Consider the following 19608-nt stretch of genomic DNA (forward strand, 5'->3'; position numbering starts at 1 on the left):
CAACCATTGTAAATAGTGATGCGGTGGCGGAGTGTATCAGCAATTTGACCCAACATGCGAGCGATGCGTGATCAGAGCGTGATCACCTGTGGTCTAGCCAATCAAAGACCACCTAATGGGCATGGCTGGCTGGCCAGCATGTCCATGGGTTCTAGAATGTACCATCAGGGGAGCTTCCTGATTGGCCAAAAAAGTTATATCGGGGACCGCACGCCTCAGTGCATGGTCCCCAGGCTCTGACTCTCAGGACGGATTGATCACCCGTCTTGGGGCCTGGCCAGACCCCTAGGTCTATAGCAGAAGCTGCTCCAGTCACTCTGAGCATCATAAGCTTACTGCCTCGCATACCCGGGACGCCCTGTGTCTTGTCTCAACCAGACATTGCACTTGTATGCTGCAGTCTTCACCCGCCACCCATCGCTTGTCCCTTGCTGCTGTATATAGTTCGTCACCTCCAAGTTATATCACCCTTCAAGTTGTTTCAACTTACTGTTCGACAAGCCTGTAAGTAAATACCAAACTTTATTTCACACCTCATTGTCTGTGGTGCTTATCTCATCTCCCTCTCGCACTTGCCTCCCCGAGCGTGTCTGGGTTGGTGTCACCACCCGGTGCCGCACTCGACACGCAACTGCGGCCGTTTCCCAAGGACCATCCGGGAATTGTGGCCCACAAAAAGTAAAAGCCTTTTCCCCAAACATACATGGGATTTCTCCTTCACGTGGGAAGTCTCATAATGGAGATTTTTTCATGTTCTGCCTTAGCAGAACCTCCTGCATTTTCAAAAACTTATCTGCAACAAGTTCCTGACAATGCTGGCAGCGATCTTCACTAGCTTTGCTGTCAGTTCTCAAGATATCATTGTTCAAAACAAAAATCAACCAAGATGCATACAGCTACAACTTCAGTCCAGATGACCAGTCTTTAATAGTAACCAAGTCTGCCTGCTACAACTAGGAGGAGGATGGCATCACAAAAATAGCTGCTGAATGATCCAAAGCCTTCTTGCTCCATGTGTGAATATAAAGCCCAGCCAGTCTCTAACTGCATGGATACTGAACAAATCCAGCTAGGGTAAATCTGATAAGAAGAACTGGAGTCAGGACTGAACCACTTTTCCATCATCAAATTGCTAAGGACTATGTGATTTTGTGTGGCTTCGCCCCACCCACTTTCCCCTGCAGCATGAGGCACACACTTTTCCCTTAGAGCCTCTGAGCATCTATTACTTTTCTGCCATTGTAGTGGCCAAACATTGACACATCTCTTTGCTCACCTCATTTGTACATGTGCTGTGCTGTACTGTAAAGTGTTTTTGTTGTTTCTATGTTTGTAATGGGCTTTGTGGTTATGGTGTGAGAGGGGTTGATTTTTGAGCTCTGTAGATTATGGTGGCCTGTAAATACAAAGGACTAGGCATATTGGGAAAATGTGATATAATTGATCTCAAAACAACAGCATTTTTTTTCTCACAAAGTTTATTTTACAGTCCCCAGGATAAAACTGTCACTGGTCGTGATGAATTAAGAGTATTCAAGGATATTCCCTACCTCCTTCCAAAATGATGGAAGCACTTTAATAAGAGACTCTGGAAAGTTCTTGTGTTTCCTAACATGGCTGCTGTAGAAAGTGTAACTGATGTTAAACCTCCATTGGGTTCAGCCTTCGGTTCTCCCTCCATTATTATACTTTCCCTCTTTTTCAAAATCTTGGGTTGGTTTCAGTTTCAGGCACAATGGTATAAATCCAGATGAAAGCTATCCTCTCATTTCAAGTCTTCCAAGGTTTACACCAGGGAATGAAAACTGAAAATGAATTCTTGTCTTTATTGCACATTGTAGTACAGCAACTAGAAAACGGTGACAAATTACAATAATAAATGCCAGCCTTTTTCTTCTTTTAATCTGCTTTATTTCCTGTTTGGCCTGTTGGAGATTTTGAAATATTGACTTTGTTACATTTTTATAAGAATGCTCTGTTGCAACTAATGGAATTGATAGGCCAAACCCCTCTCTTGGCGACAGGCATTTTATGTCCAAGTACTGCTGCCTGGCTGCACTTAGCTTTTCCTGTCTTGTCATTTCTTGTCAAAATTGTCCATCCTTCTGTGCTAACTTTCCTTACAGTTGCACAATTTTGTGATTATTATAACAACCATGCAGTTGGCACAACAGCTGAAATAAATCGTGGCAGACATCACTTGACTTTTGTTTAAGGTCAGATGGGCCACCTGGAGCTTCAGCCGCAAGTAACCCAGAACAGGTGTCCTTTGGAGTTATAGTAAATAGTTTTTGATCTCCCCCTATAGTGGGCCAAATCAAAACTACCCTATTCAAATAACTTCACAAAGAGAAAATCCACATCTGAAACCTTGATTTAGCAAAATATGGGTTTAATTTTAATCATATGTGTAGTTATGTCTTTTTTTCTTCAGCAAAGCATATAAGAATGTGTTTAACTTTAAGAAAGTATTTTCTCTCCTTAAAGATTAAGAGTATATATAAATGCTCTAAGGAATAAGGATGGGATTAATCACATGCTTAAGTGAATTGGAATCTATGACTGAACTTTGCAGCTAGTCCTAATACAAAACCTAAGTTTCCTATCTACTTTGCAGGAGGATAACTACACTGCTGAGCTCTGCCTCCTTTTTTCCTTTCCTTTGTAATCAAAACTCTCTCCATTTTCCTCTTAAATCAACTATCTCTACCAATTTTAATCTCAAACAAAAAACAGCATGCTTTGTCTATAACTAATAAGGACAAAAAGCTAAGGAAAGAATTTCTAGTTGATAAATGGAGAGAAATTAAGTTTGGTTTTATTGAAAAAATGTCTGAGCAAGTACTTATATTAAACCAATTTCATTCCTAGTGTAAACAAGTATTTTATATAATGAAAACCAAACTCTTCAAATGAGATGACTCTTGGGATATTTTTGTAGAAAAGCTGATAATCTAATGGACATTTCTTTAAAAGTAAGTACTTTCATAGAAAAAACGTACTGAGTAGTAAAGACCTTTTTAATCTAGTGGAGAAAGATATAAGTAGAACCAATATCTAGAAAGGAATCCCAAACAAATTCAAATTAGGCATATAATTTTTAAGAGTTATTGCAGTTAAGATTTGAAATAGCCTGCAAGCAGAAGTAGTAGACACACCTCCAATTCTTGAGATCCTTAAATGAATAATAGACATCTTCCTGGAAGATACACCTTAGGCAAACACAAGCCACTAAACTAAATATTCTAGTTTTCGGTTCTGGTTATAGTAGTTTATCAAAGGTCAGACTTTTCAAAGATATTTAGATGCTTTCAGATATTAAATACTTTTAATATTTAGATCATTTCAGATGCAAGTAGGATTTGTAGACGTGCCTAGGCTGGTTATTTGTTAATGGCAATCAAAATTAGAGGGCTAAGTGCTTAATCTGAGTATTCACTGATTCACTTTTTAAAAAACATCATCTGGCATCTATCTGAAATTTTAGATGTCTAATACCTTAGAAATCTGGCCTCTAGTTACTAGAGATGGCTGTTATTTTTATGTTAAAATATAGCTGTTTGTTTTCTCTAGTGATGTATATATATATCACTAGAGAAAACAGATAGATACATACATTTCAAATCTATGTTTTCATTGGATATACAAATTTTGGGTCATTGGATATATATAAGTTGTCATTGTATATATATATATATATATATATACACATGGTAATGACATCTTTGCTTATTGTAACATGTTATTAATCCAACTTCCATATGGCCACATTTCCAGGATGTCTTTTTTATTTAATATTACTCACAGGTTGGGATGTAGAGAAACTTTTGCCCTGAAGCTCACAAATTTGGCCTTCCATTTCAGTTTGGTGGACTCTGAGGATAGTAATTTGCATAGAAATATTTCAGCAAAAATAATGACTTGAAAAATATGAAGTTTAAGCAGCATACCCTAAAATGAGTATTTTTTTTTAAATAGACATCAAAATGTTAGAAAGTTTTTGACCATATCCATAAAATATAGAAAATAAATTGTTTTTAATGCCATTGTAAAATATATATGTAAAGCATTGCAAAGAATGATTTATAATAAAAAAAAAATGATGAGTGATCCTAAAAAATAACAGCAGTAGTTGATGTAGCAATGATATTGCAGCACTAGGGGGAAAATGGACTACATTTTTAATGTCATTGCTTAGGTATACATTTTTCATTTCAGTCACAATTTCTTCTTGTTCCAAACATGCCATATAATCTGAAGGGATCTAGGGAATTAATTAGGTGCATTTCATTTCTCCTCTACCTAATCCCCTCAATTCCTTTAGTTTAGGGAGCTGAACACACCAATGACTGATAAGCCATGAGGGTCCTATTTACTTTCCAGAAGGTTCTGCAAATCCCAACGAGATGCTGGCCTGTGTTTAAATTTTCTTTTCTTTGTCCTTGAGGTGGTGGCATTTGAATGTAGCCCTTGAAATCAAAAGTACTATTGCACTTGGAAAAACAAATGGGAAAGGATTAATAAGAAGAACAACTTTGGCATTTTAACAGCTGCAAACCTCTTCTACAGTCAAGTTTACTAATATTTTCTGCTTAATTAGTGGTGCATCAAAGGACATACAAAGCATTAATTAGGATCAACAATATGAATTTTGACCATTCTACTTCCTATATATAATAATTACAGTGAGTATAGTTAAAAAAACTACCAGAGTTTCATTGTTTTAATTCTGCAGTGTTAGATTAAATAGGAATGCTTTCAGGTCTATTCTGAAATAACAAACTGCATTTGTCTTACTGAAGGATGAAAAAGAGCATGCGCCTATACCAAGTATATGACACCCTTGATCCTGGTCCTTTGATTCTGTACATTTTTCTTGAAGAGAACTAAAATGGTAGTATTATGCTCTTCTCTGTCTCCCTTTGTTTTGTAGCAGAAAGCCCCCTTTTCCTCTTGCCTGCATTTGCTCTCCCCTCTTTAAATATGTTTTTCCTCTTCTACCTTTTCTTACTTCCTCTTTCTTTCACTTTAAGATAAGGAATTGTGTTTTGAAATTTGTATGTGTGCATTTTGTATCTCCCCTTGTATTTTGGTATTTTTATCTATTTGTGTGCCATGGCATTACTTTTGTAGCTTATATTTTATACTCCTCACCTTTCAACTTTCAACTAAATGTGTTTAGTTTCATAAGTAAGTTATACATTGTAACAATGTTAACAAGGGCAGGAATCAAACTGCCTTTCCCTGTATCAGGCTGGCCCCTGAAAAAGTGAGTGAATCAGTGATTGAATGTGTAACATGGTAGCAGGAAGCATTAACACCTAAGGAAACTGAAGATCAACCAATGGAACAAATAAATAGAAGACAATGTAACAACCGGGAAATCTCTAAACGTCACTGATCAAGGGCTAGAAGCCTGGCCTGAGTTAATCAACGCCGGGGACCAACTTTGGGGCTGAATATCTCCACATCGACCGCTCCCAGAGCCCTATTCAAAATTCATCAACAGACTCCCAAACCTGCATGTACATGTGGATGACCCCTGGGGCTGACAGATGCCATCCAGTAGCCGCTGAGGGGGAAGTCCCACAAGGGTCAATGACCCCTGGATTGGGCAACCATGAAAACTGGGGTTCACCAAAGTCTGCCAAGGACAGATAAAAAGCAGTGAAAAGTGACCCTCAGCGGCCCCCTCTTGATCTCCAACTTGACCAGCACCCAACCTGTCTAGCCAGAAGGACCAGCCGGCGACCCCCTTCTGGAAGATAACACCACACTGAAAGAAGCCTCAACGGCAGACTCCAGTGCCTGTGGGATAGGTATACCTGACTCTTGTAGCTTGCTACTGTGTGTGTGCATGTGTGTGCATGTGTGTCTGTGTGTATGTGGGGACCAGGCCCAAGGTTTATGATTTAACTTCATTACAGTGCTTCAATATGCCTAATAAACCAGAATTTTAAGGATCCCGAGTTGGACATTTGTAGCCAACAGTTTCAGTGTATGTAGAAGACTAGTAAAGAGAATGAAATACTTGGGATTTATATGATGAAATTTAGCTTTACATCTACTGTGTATCAGACTTAATTAAGGCAATTGTGTCACTGTCCTGGTGAGAACAGGTAAGGTGGGGGCATGAACACAAAATAATGAATGCTGTAGTACAATTAGGGGTGGATGAGTGGGCACCAGCCCTGGGCCTTGCTTAAGAGGGGCCAGAATGGCAGAGCTTGTGCAGCAGTGGCGGCAGCAGCTACCGCAGTGGCTACTGCAGAAACATATACCACCCACGTGTGGGAGCCGGTGCAGCAGTGGCAGCAGCTCCTAGTGTGATGGGAGACCTTATGCAATGCTAACTGTTTGTGCGTGCCTTATCCTGCTGCATCTGCTTCCTCCTCCATTAAGCCAAAAGCCCTTATATCATTGGAAGTACATAACCATTAAAGCTACGCATAGCCATCTGGGTTGATTGTTAAGAATAAGAAAGTAAATAAAATCTCTGAAAACGTTTCCTCTGGAGGTTCCTTGTGTGCTGTGAAATAACATTCCTCAAATTCATCCAACCCCCTCCCCCACCCACAACTTTGTCACTCCATATTTTAGATGGTAGCAAGCATCTTATCCAGAAATGAGGCATTGATGTATTCAGTTTCATCATCACAATATAACATGGCACATTTTTCAATATTGTTAGATTCAGATTAGGTCATTACTATAGACACTGCATCAAAAGAATGATTTGTAAGCAATTGCCTGACTTGTCATAATTTTTAACATTACTTATGCAGAATAAGTTGCCTGATAAATGTGTAAAACAATAATGCCCATGGAGTACTTATTAATGTTCTGAAAGTTACAAGCAGCTTATCTCTGGCAAAGTTTGACCTTCATTCTTACTATGCCAATTAACTATTTCTCCCAGAAATGAAACATGAGGCCTATATCTTTCTCTCCTTATTGATCTTTCCATTGAGCCTGGAGAAGCATTTTTATCTGGTGGCCCATTAATGTGGCAAACACTTAGACATATAACTAGGAAAGAGTAATGATGTCATCTGATGTGCTATAAAAGTCACGTATTCGATTTTCCACATTTGAAATAGCTGCTTTTCATTTCCTTCTATTACCTCAAATAAGGCTGGTGCTAATTATGCCTTGCTAATTTCCTTTGTTTTATTACACTTAAATAGCATACTTCAAGTGTTCAATGTTATTTGCTGCCACTGTGCCTAGATATCAAGCAACAATAAAAGTACTGAGACTTTACGGGGATGAGTTAGTGCAGGTTGACTAACAGCTTAATTATTCTGCTATTGTATTGCATTCAAATTATAGAGCTCCCTTCTAATTTCAAGCAAGCGGTCAGACATCTTTGAAAATCTGCTATTGTGCTTAAGCAAACTGGTTGTTTCAACGGTTGTAGCAACTGCATGTATTATGTGGGATCTTTCTAAGTAGTGCTTGCCATCTGAGTCTAGAGTGCCAATGCTAGTGCTACCTCGCCTGGATTTTAAAGATTTCTGCTTATCATTCCAATTTATCATCCTAACTGTGGCTAAGTATCTCTAAGACTTTTCCTGTCTGAGCAAAGAATCATGTTTAGGACATGTTTAGGATAACACTTTCCAAGAAGCCAAAGGAAGTGACTATTCATCTAACATCAGTGATATTCTGGCAACTAGCTCCCCAGTCTTAATTTCTGCACAAAATGTCCATTTTACAAATTTGGTAAAATATACATACATTGATTTGAACTAGGGAGTTCCTTTCCTCACACGTCTAGTGTGTAGTGTGAAGTATATAGTCTCTTAGAGGTACATGACACTCGAATAGTAGAAAACAAAGAAATTGTCAGCAGTGTTGTGTCTGTATTGATTAGGAGGCGTTCACCTTCCCTGTTTGCTCATTTCAGTGTTAATTAATGCTATTCTTTCTCTTGCTTGTTTTTGCAGAGGGATGATTTAGCAGTTGCAGTGAAAGCATTATACAAAGAAAACATATCCCTATTAACTGGAACTATTTTGTACCATAAGCAGTAGACGATGCAAAATGTCTTCCTTGATGCAGGATCCTCATTTAAAGCTGGATCCAAAATCCATTGATTTAAATGAGAACCATTTTAATTTGGATTCCATATTGAACCTTTATGAAGCCCCACTCAGGGATTCAAGAAGGACCTAAGTGTTGTCTAGGCTGCTTTGTAGCCACCAAACAGGTGTGAATATCACTATATATAAATAAGGAGCTGTTTCAAATCCCAGTTAAGTTATGAATAGAGCTGGTTAGAATGTTACTGATTTGACAAAATGTAAAATGTTCTGCAGGAATGTATACATTTTATTGAGTCTTCTGATCGAAACACGCAGGTTTACTACTAACTCATCTAGTATCTTGGAAGTTCATGCAGGTCCAGGAGCCCCAAGTCTCCTGATAGCCCCAGGAAGATAAGGCTATCTGAGGAAACTATCAGCTGCATAGCAGGGATCCCAGAAACCTTAATAACCCAGACTTAAGCTCTAAACTGAAGAAACTAGGGCTTAATCTTGGGTACCTCAGGCATCATCGTTTCATAGTAGTTTCATACTAGCTAGGGTCAGGAGGGACCTGAACAGATCATCTAGCCTGACCCCCTGCCACAGGCAGGAATGAATTCTGGGTTCACAAGACCCCAGACGGGTGATCATCCAACCTCCTCTTGAATTTGCCCAAGGTAGGGGCGAGTACCACTTCTCTGGGAAAGTTGGTTCCAGTTTTTGGCCACCATAACTGTAAAATATTGCCTTCTGATCTCTAACCTAAACCTATTCTCCATTAGCTTATTATCATTGTTCCTCATCACCCCAGGTGGTGCTGGGGAGAAAAGGGCTCTACCTATTTCCTGTTGATCTCCCCTGATGAGCTTGTAGGCAGCCACCAGGTCCCCCCTCAGCCTCCTCTTGCTGAGGCTGAACAGGTTCATGTCCCTCAGTCTCTCCTCATAGGGCCTGTCCTGCTGCCCTCTCACCAAGCGGGTGGTCTTCCTCTGAACCCTCTCCAGGCTGCCACATCCCTTTTGAAGTGCGGCGCCCAGTACTGGACGCAGTACTCCAACTGTGGCCTGACCAAAGTCGCATAGAGGGGGAGTATCACCTCACTGGACTGGCTTGAGATGCATCTTTGGATGCATGACAAGGTAAGGCTGGCCTTGCTGGCTGCAGTCTGGCATTGGCAGCTCATGTTCATCTTGGAGTCAATAATGACTCTAAGATCCCATTCCGCCTCTGTGCTTTCGAGAGGGGAACTCCCCAGCCTGTATGTATGCTGTGGGTTCCTTCTCTCAAGGTGCAGCACCCTGCATTTATCTATGTTGAACCCCATCCTATTCTCATCTGCCCACTTTTGTAGTCTGTCTAAATCTATTTGCAGCCTCTCTCTCTCTGTGCAAGTATGTCCACCTCGCCCCACATCTTAGTGTCATCAGCAAACTTGGACAGCGTGCTTTCCACCTCCTCGTCCAAGTCGCTGATGAAGATGTTAAACAGTGCGGGCCTGAGGACCGAGCCCTGGGGTACCCCACTGCTCACATCTCACCAGGTTGAGTACAACCCGTCTACCAGTACTCTCTGGGTGTGCCCCATCAGCCAATTTTTTACCCATTCAACTGTGCAGGCATCAATGTCACAGTCGCTTACTTTATTGATGAGGATGGGGTGAGAGACAGTGTCAAAGGCCTTCTTAAAGTCTAGAAAGACTACGTCCATGGCAACTCCATCATCCAAGGATTTAGTTACTTGGTCATAAAAGACAATCAGGTTGGTCAGGCAGGACCTGCCTTGGATGAACCCATGCTGATTCCCCCTGAGCATGATCTCCCAAGCTGTCCCCCCACAGATGTGCACCTTGATGATTCTTCCTAAGATGTTCCTGAGTTTCTGATTGTGTGGCCAGGAGCAGAAATACTGGATCTGTAGGAAGCTTGGGAAGATTCAACAGTATGTTCCAAAAAGGTGAAATAAAATGTGCATTTAGGGTTTTATAATAATATTTTGGAATTCTTGGTCTGGGGGGAAATGTAGCCATTTTCGTCCTGACATGGAATGAAAATGACTTTGAAATTTCAGAAAATGTTGTGGGTAGAAAATGTTGACATTTTTGGTTTGAAAAAATTAAATGATCTTTCCTTTTAACTTTCAAAAAATAAACAGATGAAACTTCCTATGTTATGTCCAGACTTAGGTGCTATTTCTAGTATACCAAGGCCAAAAATAAGATGCCATTCAATATCAAAGTGATGAGATTGTGCTTCTGTGTTTAATCTTAACATTTATTAATTTTTTCTGTGCTCCACTGTCTCACCTTACAGTATTAGCATAGGATTTTATATTTCATACTTTTAAATACCTGGTTATTATCAGTTGAATCTTGAACGCTGATTTAAACAGCTGGAAAGAGTGTTCATGCTCCTAGACATGCCCAACACTTATTAGTTGACATTTTATCAACTATTAAAAACATCTGTATGCTTTTTCTTGATCTTATAATGGCAATAATAACCTCAGTATGAAGTATTTCCTACAGATTAATGACCAGTTGAACTTAATAGCCCTGAGATGTACTTTAGGACCTCTGCTTCTCGCAGATGATCATTAATCCCCAGGAAATGTCTTGTGTTTAAATCATCATTGTTTAATTAGGCCATTATGAAAGTGCATGTTGATTGCAGTATTACAGAATGCTAGAGATAGGCAGGTGGCTGGAAAGATCAATGGTATTGCAGTAAAATGACCCCAGCCTATACACACATGTAAACTGCAAGGAATTGCTCTACCTGATATTTTATTCTTAAACTTTGTGGGCCTGATTCACTATGGAGCATTTCCAGTTTTAAACCAGTGGCACTTGACTGAAATAGACATGTACATATATGTACACATACACACACAAAGTGAGCAGGAGTCAGTGGCATTAATTAAACTAAATGATGTTGTGTAAGTCTGACCCCAGTTTAGGCTTTGGAAATTATCTAGTCAAGTAGGCTCATGCAAGGAGGCTCTTTCAGACTTCTGCTTGTATGTAAACAAAAGTATATTTAGAAGCATTCTTTTAAAATGATAGTCTGCTACTATAGGAGTACAACTTCACATCTTTAAAGGGAGTTGTATATGTATAATGCTGAGGAATCAAGCCAGGCTACCTTTCTTCCTTTAAAGAACATTAGATATGAAATGTTGAGTTTCCACTGAAAGTTGTAGAAATATTCCCGTATGCATAGCACTCTAATGTTCTTTCTTTCATCTGCACATATAAAACGGAAAGAAGCACCAGTTCATTTTAGTGTATGCTGCTTAAACTTATTTCATACTTTTCAAGTCATCATTTTTGCATACAATGGCAGGGAGCCCCACCCCCCATGTCCCTGGATGAGCCACCCAGGCTCTCACTGTCTCACCACCCACCCCAGGGGCCCATTCACTCCAGCCCCTGTCTCTGCTCCCCTACCTCCCTCACCATGGGGGCCTTGATCTACCCCCCTCCCTCCCAGCACACTTACCTACTAGATTCTACTTGACACATGGTGCTGTGTTCCCAGCCTTGTGCAGCAGGCTGCTGCTGGGCTCTGTGTGTGTGCAGCACCTCCCCCCAGCCTTCTGCAGACCACTTCTAGGTCATCTGTATACCACAGTTTGGGAACCTCTGACATGAATGATATTTTCATCATCTGGAATAAAGACCTGGACTCACTTATTGTTTTGTACCATAGCTTTAACAACTATCACCTCTCAATCAGATTTTCTGTGGAATACTCCTAGACTAGCATCAAATTTCTAGACACCACATCCACATCTGGGCCAACCCTACAAATCACTGCATACAAAAAAACTCACAGACAACCATGCTTATGTCCACAAGACCAGCAATCATCCCAAGCACACCAAAGAAAAAGCTGTTATCTATAGTTATGCCTTCAGATACCACCATATATGTTCTGAAGAGAACATTTATGATGCCAACCTAGGCAGCCTACAATGTACCTTTGTACAACAAGGACAATCCAATAATGAAATAGACTGAATATTTGAAAAAACTATTGAAATTCCCCATGGTAACCAACTACAATACAAAAACAAACCCTCTTGTGACCATGCACCTCCTATGGTCACCTATTGCCGAACCATGGAACTGATTAAAAGAATCATCAAGCAATTACAGTCTACACTTGACAAAGATCAGACCTTGAGAGAAATATTCCTACCTCTTCTGCTCCTGGCTTTCATATAACCCCATAACCTTAGCCAGCTCGTCATCAGAAGCAAACTCCCCACAGCTCACTGACATCAAATTGGACACAGCCTTGCTTTAACAATAGATGCTTAACCTGTCAAAGCATCTGGATGCTGCTATAATCAATGTCCCACACAAGAAACCCATCAGAATCTATGGCTCCTACACAGGTCTTTCCCAAAATGTGACATATCTGATCCAAAAGCAACAAGTTCCCTCATGGTAACTACATGTGTGAAACTAAACAGCAACTACATAAATTCTGACAGAAACAAATAAGGACAGAGAAAAACATGTGTCAGTAGGAACATATTTTGTATAGAATAATCACTGCCTTTCAGATCTCACTATCCTCATTCTCAAGAGAAGTTTGCCAAATGCTTTAACAGGTGAGTTTGGTAACAAAAAAAACCATAGGCTGTCTGGACACTAGGAACCAAGGATTGAACACTGATGTTGATTTAATGATATACTATAATCTACCTGATTCCTGAAATTCTTTCTACATACTGCAGGTAATAATGATCCTCCTCCCTTTTGATAGACCTTGATCACTCAGCAATCAAGCTTCTTTTCTTCTGCTAATTGTTATTCTGTTCCCCCTGGAATTTATTCTAGCCTTAAATTTCACAGCTCTACCCCACTGTTCTTAAAAATCACTGTGCTTCAGGTCCCCAGACCTGAAGAAGAATGCTTTCCATTAGTAAGCTGGTCTAGCTTTTCCTAACTATACAGTTGATCCAAAAAAAATCCTTGCCTCTTTTATAATTCCTGGATCATCATGGCAACAACATCAAATAGTAAAGACTATGACCATGATTTTCTTTATAGGATGGAAGACCTGAAAATCATACAGTCCTGACCCTCTCCACCCCTATATTGCACATATGCTTTATAAGACTCTAGACTTTTACATTCCAAAGCTTATTTTAAAACTCTAAACTATTTTCTAAGTCTGAGGGATTCCCCCTCTCCCCTCCTTAGCCACCCTCACCTTTGCTTTCTCTCCCCTTCCCAAAGATTATGGATAATTCTCAATCCTCTCTACAGCCATTGTGAGATGGACCACAATTTCCTCAATTTGTAAATGGATTGAATTCACTTTCAGGCTCAAATTGCTTCAAAGACATTCCAAATGAATAACATAGTGGCTTAAACATGAGATACAATGAGCTTCTCCTTGTACTCTTATCTCAACTCTGCTAATTCCCATCATAGAAGGAGGGTGAAAATAATTCTTTTTTTAAATCACTGGTCAAATGAGATATCTGGATTGATCTTAACATTTTGTTGTTATTTTTGAAACAGAAAATTTAAAAAAAAGTTTGAAAGAGTAACATTTAACAAATGAATTGGATGCTAAATATAATGTTTGCTGGGGCAAAACTGAAATGTTTGGTTTAGTTTTCAGGGGGTGTCTTGGGGATAGTGAGAAGCGGTACTGGGAAGCCCCACTCACGGGGCTTGGCGTGGGAAGAAACACAAAAATAAAGAAAGAAATGCAAAATAACCACTTACCTGCAGGAGAAGCGATGCCAGAAGACAGAAGAGAAAAGCCCGTGTGGTTTACCTTTATGCAATTAAGGCCGGCGGGTGACATCATAAGGACACACCAGCCAGCAGCGATAAAGGTGGCTGCTGGCAGTAGGGAGGGGAGAGCCAGTGAGGAGGCGGAGGCTCTCCATGCTGGCAACGGGCGGAACCAGCACGCACAGGGAGCGCCCGGATGTCGAGTGGCTGGGGAAGCAACAAGAGCTCCCCACACTGTAGGCACTGAGATTGAGCCCTGGGAAGGGTGGAACACTGGGGGTGACTTCCCCCTTGTGTCGCCGGGGAAGACGTCAAGTGGCGATGTGGCCAATTCGGCGAACGCAAAGAAGGGGTGAAAACCAACCTCAGGGAAGCGGAGGTCTTCCCACTTGAACGCCCCAGGTACCAGTTCAGGGATCTGGGCTAGGGGCAGAAGGAAGAGAGGGACCCTGCAGGACCGGCATAGGGGGAGAACTGTCAAGTTCGGGCAGGAGGGCTGGGAAAGCTGACTGGTAGGATACCGGACAGGAAGGCCCCTTTCAGGTTGTTTTTTTCTTTATTTCCTTTTCTTTGTTTTATTTCTTTACCCCTGCTCGACAGGGGAACCCTTAAGCCCCAAGAAGAGAGGTGACTGGTTCAAAGGGAATCTCAGGCCCAGAGTTTGGCCCGGCTAAGTATCCTTCCCCAAGGAAAAAAGAGGATACCATAGGGCACAAGGAACAGCCACATTGGAGTGGCAGCTGAGTCAAAATCTGGCACCCCACCAGAGGTTGGTGTAAGGCTGGGGTGTAGGGGAGGTGGAGCCCCATGAACATCCTGCAAGCAGAGTGGTCATCCCTGAGGGGAGTTTCGAGGCTGAACCCCACACTGACATACATTCAAAGACATGGCAGGTGAGTTTGATGAAGGCCAGTGGGACAACCGAAACACACCTCGGGGAACCCACGAAACTAGAGAGCATACACCCTCTGCTGTCCTTGCCAAGGAGGCCTGTGAGTGGGCATTCGAAGCTAGGTGGCCACAGGGGATAACTTTTAAAAAAATAACAGCTTACATTTAAAAATAAAATATTGTTTCAATATGAACAACTGAAATATGATGAGCTTGGCATAAAATCTTCTGACTGTTTTATTTTACAGTTTTTAAATAAGCCAAAAAAATTGAAGGATTCTATACAGATTTGTGAATTATGTTGATCAACACAAAATCTTGTTTATGTACAAAATACTCTGTCTGAAAAAAATCAACAGCACTACACCAAGGCAGCAGTCAAATAAATTATGGAAAAAAGTCAAATTGCCTGTCTCTAAAGATGAGATAATATCATATTCCTACTTTACCTAACATTCACTGGAATGAAATAAATAAATCATTGTTAGATATACCAAAGTTCCAATCAAGTTTTAAGATATCACTGTCACGTTATAATGATTTTATGGTAATAATATCACTATAAGAAACAACTGAATTTTCTAGTTTCCATGCATACAAATGACTCTTTTAACACTATGAACTATTGAATATTAGTGAAGAATAATCTTATAACTTTTATTTTAATTCACATTGGGAATTTTTGAGGAATACTTTATATAAAATATCTAAATGAAAGCATTTTACTACCACTGGGTGCTTGTACACACACTGGAGGTTTAGTTCTCCGCAAATTGAAATGGTTGGTTTTTAACTGTGTCACTTAAAAACCCATTTCAATTAAGGGTCTTCTGTGATGTCACATGATGTCATAGTGCATCATGCCCCCCATCCGCTCACCTGCCTCCCCACCCCCCTTGCAGGCACCACCAGAAAAAAAAAAGTGGTGAGGGGCCCAATCCTTGCCCCCTCCCCCCCAGACCTACCTGCCTCTCCCGTGGCCAGGGGGCAAGCTGCTGGCAGGCCAAGTGGTCTCTGAGCTGTGGGGGACTCCAGAGCTTCCTTCCGTGGTGATGGCCCCCACCAGGCGGCACCACCCACTAGCACCCAGCCCAGGCAGTCTTTGGGAGGTGCCACCACCATTGAGGGAAGCCCTAGGCCCCGTGCAGCTCAGGGGCTGTGCAACTTAGGGGCAGCTTGTGGAGGCAGCCTCAACTGAGGAAAAAAAAAAAGAAAAAGGTGTTGAGGAACCTGATCTTTTTTGTGTGTATCCTCCCAGAGCCTGTCTGCCTGCCTGAACTGTGCAGGGCCCAGTGTTTCTGCTTGTGGTGGCAGTGCCCCCTGGGCAGCACCTGCCCATTAGCAGCACACCCAGGTGGTCCTGGGGGTGCCACAGCTGTGTGAGGAAGCACCAGGCCCTGAGCAGCTCAGGCAGGCAGTCAGGCCCCAGGAGAAAAAGAAAAGATCAGGCTCTTTACTGCTTTTTCTTTTTTTTTTCCCCTCAGTTGAGCCACCTGCTTCCCTCTGCAGTGATGGCACCCCACAGGACTGCCTGGGCCAGGTGCCACTTGGGGGTTGCCACCACTGCAGAGGGAAGATCCAGGATCACCCTCAGCTCAGGAGCCACTTGGCCTGCTGGCAGCTTGCCACCCAGCTCTGAGAGAGAAAGGTGGGCTCCAGCACCTTGTGCACCATCCCCATTGCCTTCCTGCTGTCTGGGATCACCCAGGAATGGCTGGCTGGCTTGCCCCTGGGGCAGTGCAGCAAGGTGGAAGGAGGGCGACTGAATGTGCTGATGGTGAGAGAAGGCAGCAGGGATGATGCATGGGCCACTGGAAGCCCATCAAGCCCAAGCTTCCCCAAGCACATCTGGGCTCCCAGTGCTCCATGCGCTGTTGCACTTTGCTATGTAGCAAACTAAAATACCTCAGATGGGTTTTACCTTGCTACATAACAAGGTCATTTAAAGTGAAATACGCTGACGAATGTGTACACCGTCATAAAATTAAAGTGAAATACACCACTGCAGGTGTAATCAGCAGTGCCATTAAAGTGGTAAAAAAGGGCACAGTGTTATTAGCCTACAGCACATTAAGCATCTTGTGTAGATATGCCCACTGTACAGTAGATTAGTCTATTGAGCAGTAAAGCATTTTGTGTAGACACACTCAGTAAAGTGTCAACATCTACATGTGCACCAGTATTAGGTCCAAGTAAACTTATAAACTACCATAAGATAGTACTGTTGGGGACAGTACTATCTTATGGGTGGGTCATTTACTGCGCTGAAATGCATGTGTAGACAGTGACCGGGTTGGGGCCAGATTCCTGCCTACTGCTGAGGCACACAGCTCTGTAGGGACAACACTCTTGTGTCCCAGCCAGAACCTCTGCCACCCGATGCTGCTACCCAGAGCCAGAGGCTGATCCCCAGGCCCTTTGCCAGCCTGGTTCTGCCCCACACCAGCTTGAATTGCTGCTTTCCTGCATGCACGTGTAGAGCTGCACCTGGGAGCAGTTTACTCTGGTTCAAACAACTCTGAAGTGTTTTGCTTTGCTTTAATATCACATGTAGATGTACCCACTGTGTAAAAAAGAACTTTTTGTTCATTTAAAACTTACTACATGCCAATGTTGTTTTATGATCCCTAGTTCTTGTATTGTGAGAGATTATTAAATAATAGATCACTATTTATTTTCTCTTTGACACTGAGTATTTTGTAAACACTTATCATGGTACCCCCTGAAGTGTCTCTTTTCTAAACTTCATAGGTCTAACCTCTTTAGTCTCCTATCATATGAAAGGCCCTTCATACCACTAATCATCCTTGTTTCCCTTTTCTGGACCTTCTTGAGTTGTATATTCTTTTTTTAAGGTGACAGCACCAGCACTGGGCACAATATTCAAGGTGTAGATACACCATGGATTTATGAAGGTGGATAATGCCACTTTCCATTACATTTACAATACCTTTCTTAACCATCCCTAACATTTTGTTTGGCTATTTTGGCAGCTGCTGAGCAGTAAACTGATGTTTTCAGTGAACTGTCCACAATTACTCCCAGATTTCTTCCCTGTATGATAACAGCTAATGTAGAGCCTATCATAGTATAGCTATAATTTGGGTTATTTTTCCCCAAGTGCATCACTTTACACGTATCTAAATTGAACTGCATCTGCTATTTAGTTTCCTATTCCCCCAGTCATGCCAGATCCTTCTATAGTCCTTGACATTCTGCCTTGGTCTTTACCACTGAATAATTTTTGTGTCATCTGCAAGTTTGGCCACCTCACTACTCATCCCCTTCTCCATATCATTTATAAATATGCTAAACAGCACTGGTCCCAGAACAGATCTCTAGGGGATCCTGCTGTTTACCTTTTTCCAGCCTAAAAATGGCCATTTATACTCACTCTTTGCTTTCTGTCATTGAACCAATTTCTAATCGATCCCATGACGCCTAACTTAGTTAAGAGACTCTGATGGGGGATCTTGTCAAAAGCATTTTGGTAGTCCAGATATACTATGTCACCTGGATCACCATGTTCTACCTGCTCATTGCCACCCTAAAAGAACTGTAGTAGGTTGCTAAGGAATCATTTCCCTCTGGCAAAGCTGTGTTGATTCCTCCTCAGCAAGTCATGTTCATCCATGTGCTGAACAATTCTATTTTTTAATTATTGTTTCTACCAGTTTTCCAGGAACAGAAGTCAAGCTCACTGGCCTGTAATTAATTCCTTGTGTCCCCTCTAGAGATTTTTGAAAATAATGGAAGTAACACTGACAGCCCTCCATTCCTTTTGTACCAACGCTGTTTTTAGTGATAGGTTGCATACCACAATAGGAGTTCAGCAATTTCTGATATATTCTCTGTCAGGATATTAGGATGATTGCCATCAGGTCCTGGTGATTTGATGCTGTTTATTTAACAATTTCCTCTACAACCTCATAAACTGAAACCTCAATTTGTATTAGCTCCACTGACTTGTCCCTGGAGTGGAATGGATTTGATGACATAATTTCCCTAACTTCTTCCATAGATATGACAGATGCAAAGAATGCATTTGGTTTCTTGGCAATGGCCTATCATCCTTTAGTTCACCTTTTACAACCTGACCATTCAAAGGCCCAATTGACTCTCTGGCAGGTCTTTGGCTTCTAATGTACTCAAAAAAAATGTTGTTACCTGTTGTGTCTCTAGCAAGTTTCTCCTCAAATTTCTCTTAGCTTGTCATATTTCAGTTCTACATTTGCCTTGCCAGTGTTTCTAGGATTTTTTATTATTATTATTTTCCTTTTTAGAATTTGACTTCCACTTTTTGAAAGAAGCCTTTTTTCTGCTTATTGCCTTAGTAACTCTGCCATTAAAACATGCTGGCTTTCTTTTATTATGCTTTTCTTTCTTCCTTTCTTTCTTTCTTTTTGATTTGCAGTATGCATTTGTATCGTGCCTCCAATATGGTGTTTTCAAGCAGTTCCTATACTACCTGCAAGTTCCTCACTTCCCCATGAGCCCCTTTTAACTTCCATCTAACTGACTTTCTCATTTTGATGTACTCTTGCATTTTAAAGTTAAAGGATCATGAGGCCCAGATCTTCAGGCCAACCTGTACATACTCTCTACTGGCCCCAATTTGTCACCCTCCCTGGAATAAATGCCTCTTAAAAGTAAAAAAAAAAAAAAGTTAAAGGATAATGTGGTAGATTTTTTAGTCCCCCCTCCTACATTGATGTCACACCCAATCATATTGTGGCCACTAGGGTGGTGCAAACCTTTGGAAGTTGATTAGATCCACAGGAGATTTGGCCCAATTCAGGGACCGAATCTCCAAATCTGAATTGAATTGGGAGACCAATTAAAAGCTCTGAATCGATTTGGCCACTTTGGAGATTCAGCCATAGGCTAAAAAGGCAGCTGACACAGCTGTCTCCAGCTGTTAAGTCTGTT

Source organism: Alligator sinensis, unplaced genomic scaffold, assembly GCF_000455745.1.
Source record: "Alligator sinensis unplaced genomic scaffold, ASM45574v1 scaffold7_1, whole genome shotgun sequence".
Taxonomy (NCBI): Eukaryota; Metazoa; Chordata; order Crocodylia; family Alligatoridae; genus Alligator; species Alligator sinensis.